The sequence below is a fragment of the Microtus ochrogaster genome, chromosome 7 (genome assembly GCF_000317375.1).
Source record: "Microtus ochrogaster isolate Prairie Vole_2 chromosome 7, MicOch1.0, whole genome shotgun sequence".
NCBI lineage: Eukaryota > Metazoa > Chordata > Mammalia > Rodentia > Cricetidae > Microtus > Microtus ochrogaster.
In genome coordinates this window covers 12,408,068-12,415,440 of record NC_022014.1, presented here as the reverse complement: position 1 = coordinate 12,415,440, position 7,373 = coordinate 12,408,068, and the positions used below count along the sequence as shown (strand labels likewise).

General features: G+C 43.3%; 1 protein-coding gene and 1 non-coding gene across 7 annotated transcripts in view; both read left to right on the top strand.

Annotated features, from left to right (window-relative positions):
- Window positions 1–7,373, top strand: part of Zc3h7a (zinc finger CCCH-type containing 7A) — a 43,483-nt gene that overhangs the window by 5,801 nt on the left and 30,309 nt on the right. The gene's annotated exons all lie outside the window — the stretch shown is intronic.
- On the top strand, window positions 4,638–4,800 carry LOC113456407. Its single transcript, XR_003377228.1, has one exon. It is a non-coding gene; the product is annotated as a U1 spliceosomal RNA (small nuclear RNA).

Here is a 7,373-nt window from a genome sequence, read left to right as displayed (position 1 = left end):
TGGAACTAGCTCTGTAGACCAGGCTGGTCTCGAACTCACAGAGATCCACCTGCCTCTGCCTCCCGAGTGCTGGGATTAAAGGCGTGCGCCACTACTGCCCTGCGTAGGTTTTCTTTTAAATGTCTTGGGAAGCCACTGGTGGATTTTCTCAGAAGTACAGTAATGAACTTGGGGCTTTGTTTTGTTTTTTTACTTTTTTGAGATGTGGCCTTTTTTAAAGCCCAGACTGACTTTAACTCTTGATGCTCTTGTCTCCGGAATAGCTTGGATTGCAGGAGTGTATCACACTCCTACTAAGCTGTATTATTCCAAGAGCCTTCCTTTAGTGTCCTGTGGGAGGTAGGTGGGGAAAAGGACAGTGAAGAGCATTGTGCTGCACATGCTCGGAATGCTCTGCCTGTGTTCTGATGGTGTCTTTGGTGGGCTTTGAGAGTTGATAGGATGTGAATCATGAAAGAATAGTCTACACTTGAATTTCTGGATTGAGGAACTGGCTAGGTTTGGGAAGAGAATTTACAGTTATAGGGCCAGTTAATTAATTTAATTACCTCAGTAGTTAAGAGCACTTGCTGCCCTTGCAGAGGACCTAGATTTGGTTCTCAGCATCCACTTGGTGGCTCACAGTTGTCATGTAACTCCAGGTCCAAGGGATCCCATGCTCTCTTCTGACCCCCAAGGGCACCAAACATGCATATAGTATTCATAGATACAGGCAAAACACTTAATGCACATAAAAAAATTAAAGAAAATTTACAATTAGAGTCATCAATGAAAGTATCAACAACCCTAGCATTTTGTTTATGGAAAAAGATGAGCTGGGTAGTGCTCACCTTTAATCTAGCCCTGGAGAGGCAGAGGCCTGTGCATCTCTGTGAGTTCAAGGCCAGCCTGGTCTACAAGAGCTAGTTCCAGGACAGACACCAAAGCTACACAGAGAAACCCTGTCTCGAAAAACCAAAACCAAAAACAAGAAAACAAAAAGTGGGGCTGGAGAGATGGCTCAGCGGTTAAGAGCACTGCTCTTCCAGGGGTCCCTGGTTCAACTCCCAGCACCCACCCACATGGCAGCTCCCACCTGTCTGTAACTCCAGTTCCAGGGGAACCCAACACCCTCACACAGACATACACACAGGCAAAACACCAATAAACATTTAAAAAAAAAAAAAGTGACCATGATGTGTTGGTGTGGACTAGATGGAGGTTTTTGTTTGTTTATTTTCGTTTGGTTTTGGTTTTTCGAGACAGGGTTTCTCTGTGGTTTTGGAGCCTGTCCTGGAACTAGCTCTGTAGACCAGACTGGCCTCGAACTCACAGAGGTCCGCTTGCCTCAGCCCACTGAGTGCTGGAATTAAAGGCCACCTCCTCCTGGCTAGATGGAGTTTTTACTAAATGTTTGGGTAGTGTTATTTGGCATATTTATGCCCTTTATTCTACAGAAACGAAAGATGCTGACACATTCATGAGATGCCCTGTGTGCCAGTGAACTTGCAAGGTTGTTAACAGCAGGGTGTGCACACCAGGACTTGGATACATTGTGGTACAACCTAATTATAGAGCCTTGTGTATGGTATGTGGAGATAAATGTAGAATGCTCTGAGATTTGGTGCTTAGTGGAAAAAGCCAAGTGCAGAACATGCTAATAGCCTTACTTTGAACAACAACAACAACAAAAAAAACCATGAACATTTTTTTTTCCAAGACAGGGTTTCTCTGTGTAGCTTTTGCTGTCCTGGAACTCACTCTGTAGACCACCCTGGCCTCAAACCCACAGAGATCTGCCTGTCTTTGCCTCCTGAGTTATGGATTAAAGATGTGCACCGCCACTGCCTGGCCACAAAATGGTTTGTTTGTTTTTTTTAAAGATTTATTTATTTATTTATTATGTACACAATATTCTGCCTCCATGTATGCCCGCACGCCAGAGGAGGGCGCCAGATCTCAGTACAGATGGTTGTAAGCTACCATGTGGTTGCTGGGAATTGAACTCAGGACCTCTGGAAGAGCAGCCAGTGCTCTTAACCTCTGAGCCATCTCTCCAGTCCCCCACAAAATGTTTTTATTTTCAGAGATAATTATAGACTCACAGGAAATCACAAAGGAAAAACAGGGTCCCATGAACCTTCTACCTTTCTCCTTCTGGTGACAAACATGTTACAAGCAATGGGTGTAAGACTATTTCCCATACATACTATACTGTGTTGGTGTACAAAGGAGTTCCACAATAGCCCGGAATGGAATATAACAAATGTTTATTTAGGGATAACCTCACAGAAAGAGTAGGGATCCAACTGTGTTTGCTGAGAACTGGAACTGAATCCAGCAGCCAGGAATCTCGTGCACAAATTTTATCTGCATTTATAGTATATGAGATCTTGCCCAAAGTGGGCTGATATCTTAAAGGCTATTGGCTGAAGTAATTCCAACAATACTTTCTCCTTTTGTCTAAACAAGAGAGTTCTAAGCCTAATACAAAACTATATACAATAGAACAAATATCGTGTATTGTCCACGGAAAGAAGGGGCAAAAAATATATAAAAATTAGAATTACAACCAGCATGAACAGCATCAAACAACATATGCCAAATGTTTCAATAGTTATCCTATCCTAAGCACCATGCAATATATTCTGGGGGTTTGTTTAACATATCCATTATAGTTCAATTTGATCTTTCTAAACTGCCTGACCCGTAGGATTGTTAAGTATTCCTGTAAGACGCTTTATATTATAATAAGCAAAAAACGGTTTCATTTTTTTAGAGACATGCGGGACCATCATCTGTCTTTATTTGTGCAGGTATACCCACGATGGCCATGATTTCTATTAAATATGTGATTACTGAATCAACCTTTTCCCGACTCAAAGCAGTTGCCCATTGAAAACCTGAATACGTGTCAATAGTATGGTGTACATATTTTAATTTTCCAAATTCTGTAAAATGGAACATATCCATCTGCCAGATTTTATTCCTTTGAGTACCCTTTGGGTTACTCCCCGCAGTAGTGGTGTTTGGTTATAGAAAGAACAAGTAAAACATCTCTTTATAATCTCCTTAGCTTGTTGCCATGTAATAGAAAAGTCCTTTTTTAAACCTTTGCTATTGACATGATTTTTTTATGAAACTCTGAAGCCTTCTGCACATTTCCAGTCAATAATACACCAGTTTCTGCATTACCTTGTGCTACAGGACCTGACAGACCCATATGGGATCAGATGTGTGTTATATATATGGGACAAAGCCTATTCCTGATTATATCTTGAACCTGAATAAATAATGATGTCAATTCTGTGTCATCTGGTATAAATTCAGTGGTTTCAATATATACAAAACAACCCTTTCTACTTATTATGAATCAGGAAATAGCCTTTAAGATATGGGCCCACTTTGGGCGTGGTCTCATGCCCTATATATGCAGACAAAAAGTATGTGCGCGCCTCTTGGATCCTGGATTCGGTTCCAGTTCCCAGCACATGCAGAGGACTGCAGATCACTACTCTTTCTGTAAGTTTATCTCTAAAGGAATAAATGTTATACCCATTCAGGGCTGTTGTGGAACTTTTTTTTTGTTTTTGTTTTTTGTTTTACGAGACAGGGTTTCTCTGTAGCTTTGGTGCCTGTCCCTCTTGTAGACCAGGCTAGCCTCGAACTCCCAGAGATCTGGCCTGCCTCTGCCTCCCGAGTGCTGGGATTAAAGGCATGCGCCACCACCGCCCGGCTATGGAACTCTTTTGTGCACCAACAGATTGGTGCCCAACGCGGGCTGTGTCTTAAAGGCTACTGGCTGAAGGAGTTCCCATGGAAGTACTGGCTGTCGGTTAAGAGTCATTGTGCTCGTGTGTGCACATGTGATGTGTACTCTGTGCTCTGCTATCTAGAGGTGCTGGTTCATAGCACCTAAGCTGAGACAAATGAGACAAAGAAGGTTTTTGGTTTTCCTTTGAGACAGAGTTTCATGTAGCCCAGGCTAGTCCTGAACTCACCTGCATAGCTAAGGATGGCCTGAAGCTTCTGATCTTTCTGCCTCCTCCTGGATACTAGGATTATAGGTCTGGTTTAGATACAGGGTTTTCTATAGGGTGTCTTTGGCAGTACACTCGAGACTGGGGAATGCAGATGGCACAGTGTTGCTGGGAAGGAGAAATTCCTTTTACTATCATAGTACCTTGTAAATAACCTAGGACATCTGTGTGACACCCGAGTTGAAGTGTGAGAGGCAGAGAAACATCAGTAGTGAGGGGCCTAGCTGGGCTAGAGGTCCTCCTAGAGAACAGTATGGAGAGATCTGGATAACGCCAGGTGAAGATAGACCTTCAGGCTGTTAAGAGACAATGGCAGTGAGGCAGGGACAAGCTTGTAAGGGCCATGATGAAAGGTGAGGAAGAAGTGTCATGGAGTGACAAACCCAGGTCGTGCAGCTTTTGCTCTGTGTGAGGAGTGATTAGATTTTCTTACAAGAAGTTTCTTAGCCGGGCGGTGGTGGCGCACGCCTTTAATCCCAGCACTCGGGAGGCAGAGACGGCGGATCTCTGTGAGTTCGAGGCCAGCCTGGTCTACAAGAGCTAGTTCCAGGACAGGAACCAAAAAAGCTACAGAGAAACCCTGTCTCGAAAAATAAAAAAAAAAAAAAAAAAAGTTTCTTACTTACCTGGCAGGGAGCTACTATGATCAAGAAGGTGTTTTCAGAGGCAATGCTAAGCTGTTGCACTTGGGGTGTGCGGACTTTTTTTTTTTAATTTCCCCAAATGCAGGAAACACAACTGCATAATTTGTGCAGTGGGGATTGCATTTATGTTCTCCCCTATACAGAAAAAATATTCTCAGCTGGGGGCAGAGGCAGGTGGATCTCTGAGTTCAAAGTCAGTCAGGTCTACAAAGTGAGTTTCAGGACAGCCATGGCTACAGAAAACCAACCAAACAAACAAAACCTGAGGCCAGACTTTGACAGAGTGAGCTGGGTTTAGTGGGCAGGTAGTTGTCATAGTGCTGACTAATACTCAGGGACTCTACAGGTAAATACATAATAAAACCACAAACCAAAAAGAAGAGATAAACTCAAACAGTTTTCTTTAAAAGTGGAGGTGGGGTTATTTTCTAAGTTAAGTTAAATCTGGTGGAGCAGAGTCTGCGTAGTTTGTGTGGGGTTGGCACGAGCTTGACTGGGTAAGCAAGGGCCTAAGAGAACGGCTGGATTGGTAGTCTGTGTTTCATTTTTTATTTTTGTTTTTCAAGATAGGGTTTCTCTGTAGCTTTGGAGCCTGTCTTGGAACTCACTGTGTAGACCAGACTGGCCTCAAACTCACAGAGATCCGCCTTCCTCTGCCTCCCGAGTTAAAAGTGTGAACCACTATGTCTTTCTTCCTAACACACAGAGTGAGTTCCAAGCCATCTTGGGCTACACAGTGAGATCTTGTTTCAGAGAGAAGGGATGCATGTGTGTGTGCGTGTGTGTGCGCGTGTTTGTGTGTGTGTGTGTGTGTGTGTGTGTGTGTGTGTGTGTAGATGACACCATGCAGGAATGGTTCCTTCCTAGTTTTCTGGGATCGGACTCCCAATGTTAGTGGTGGTGGCAAATTTCACTGAGTCATTTCATTGTCCTTCTGACTTTAAATTTGTCAAATAAAGTGAGTTGGTGTTAAGCTAGGAAAGTCAGGTTGCTAAAGATGGACAAATGTAATAAATATTGAAAAATATTTGTAGAATCTAGGTAGTGTATGGTCTTCATTGTAGAGAATGTCTACAATAAACTTGTAATTCCTCATCAAGATTTTGATAAAAACAAAAAATATTGAAATGCTATTACACTGTTGTTTAGATTATTTTATGTGTATAAGTATTTTTCTGGCATGTATGTCTGTTTACCATGTGAGTGCCTAGTGCCCATGGAAATCAGAAGAGTGTGTTAGATTGCCTAGAACTGGAGTTACAGACATTGTGAGTTGGCATGTAGGTTTCCTTAACGACTGAGCCATCTCTAGTAACCCCTCACACTGTGTTCAAATATAACCTGACATACTGAAATTGTGGGTATTTGGGGATGGGGGATTTATTTCAGTAGTAGAGCCTGCCAAGTGCATGTGAGGGCCTTGGTTCAGTTCTCTGGGATGACAACCAAACAACCTTTAGGAGGTGGAGCAGGAAGATCAAGAGTTCAAGGACAACCTGGTCCACCTCTGGAGTTCCAATTCAGTCAGGGCTCCAAAGGTGAGAGACAAAGCTACGACATCTGAGGCTCTGGCCTCAGTTTTAAAGAGGATTTATTTTTTATTTACGCATTTGTCGTTTTTTGAGACAGGGTTCTTTTGTGTAGTCCTGGCTGTGCTGTAACTTGGCTGTACTGTAACTCGCTCTGTAGACCAGACTCAAACTCACAAAGATCCACCTGCTTCTGCCTCCCAAGGGCAGGTGTGCACCACCATGCCTACTTAATTTCCTACTAATCATATGCTTGTATTTTTAACTCTTTGCCCTGTGCCTTTTTTTTTAATTTTTTTTTTTAATTTTTTTTGGTTTTTTCGAGACAGGGTTTCTCTGTGGCTTTGGAGCCTGTCCTGGAACTAGCTCTGTAGACCAGGCTGGTCTTGAACTCACAGAGATCCGCCTGCCTCTGCCTCCCGAGTGCTGGGATTAAAGGCGTGTGCCACCATCGCCTGGCAAATATTTATTTATTTATTATGTATACAATATTCTGTGTGTATGCCTGAAGGCCAGAAGAGGGCACCAGACCTCATTACAGATGGTTGTGAGCCACCATGTGGTTGCTGGGAATTGAACTCAGAACCTTTGGAAGAGCAGGCAATGCTCTTAACCACTGAGCCATCTCTCCAGCCCTGTGCCTTTTTTTTTTAATTTATTATTATGTATACAGTATTCTGCCTGCATATCTGCCTGCAGGCCAGAAGAGGGCACTAGATCTCATTATAGATGGCTGTGAGCCACCATATGGTTGCTGAGAATTGAACCTCAGGACCATTGAGCCACCTCCCCAGCCCTGCCCTGTGCCTTTTGTAAGAGGTCAGAGTTCAAAGTGTTCCAGCACTTTCTAGGGAAATAATCCTAAGACTATTAACCTGACCATTTATCATTACCCAGGAACCCCCCAGCCTCTACCTCCACCCCTGAGAGACAGGGTCTCTTTATAGCCCTGGCTTTTCTGAAACTTGCTCTGTAGACTAGGCTGTCCTCACAGGAATCCACCTGCCTCTCTGTCTTCCAAGTGCTAGGATTAAAGGCGTGCACCACCACTGCCCAGTGCAGCAAGTGTTCCCAACATGAACCATCTTGCCTGCTTCTTTTTTTTTTTGTTTTTTGTTTTTTGTTTTTCGAGACAGGGTTTCTCTGTGGTTTTGGAGCCTGTCCTGGAACTAGCTCTTGTA